This window comes from Orycteropus afer, unplaced genomic scaffold (genome assembly GCF_000298275.1).
Source record: "Orycteropus afer afer isolate SDZICR_OR568_19922 unplaced genomic scaffold, OryAfe1.0 scaffold00010, whole genome shotgun sequence".
Classification (NCBI taxonomy): Eukaryota; Metazoa; Chordata; class Mammalia; order Tubulidentata; family Orycteropodidae; genus Orycteropus; species Orycteropus afer.
Window position 1 is genome coordinate 25,539,415 of NW_006921597.1, and position 775 is coordinate 25,540,189.

Below are 775 nucleotides of genomic sequence, written 5' to 3' on the forward strand. Positions count from 1 at the left end.
CTCTTTGAAATCTTCTGTTCAGCTCTTTTATCTTATCATTTATTCCAAAAATAATTTGTCTATGCACCTATTTCAGGTCAGGTGATACAAAAGCAGAATGGCCAGACTTTGTCTCTTATACTTTGGTCATGCTTTCTGAAGACACCAGTCCTTGCAGAAAATATCATGCTAGATAAAAAAAAAAAAATCAGAAAAATGGGGAAGACCCTCAAGAACATGGATTGACACAGTAGCTGCAACAATAGGCTCAAGCATGGGTATGATTGTGAGGACGGTGCAGGACTGAGCAATGTTTTGTTCTTTTGTACATAAGGTTGCTATGAGTTGAAATTTACTCAGAGCACCAAGCAAAAACAACAACCTGAGCAGCATTTAGACTTGGAGTCTACTCAATGATCTGTGAATGATGACATTTCTAGCTCTTCTGGTAGGAACAGGCACTATTTCCAGTCCTGTGTGAGCAATGGGTAATACTCTCTCAAATCTTTTGTGATATTTCTTTGTCTAGTCTTGGGTAATTTCCTCGCATACATGTGGCTGATCAATATATTGCTGAATTCATGATTAATATTTCATTCAGATTTTCAGAAAATTATCAAATTTTCTGATTTTTTTATGGTTCATTGCCTCCAGTATTCTGTTCTGCACTCTATAATCATATTGCCTCCTCTGTTCTTTTATCAGGATCCCAATTGGTGCTAATGAAGAAGTCAGTGGATACAACCCACTAGCCCACTCCATGGGAGAAAGATGTGACATCCTGATTCTGGAAAGA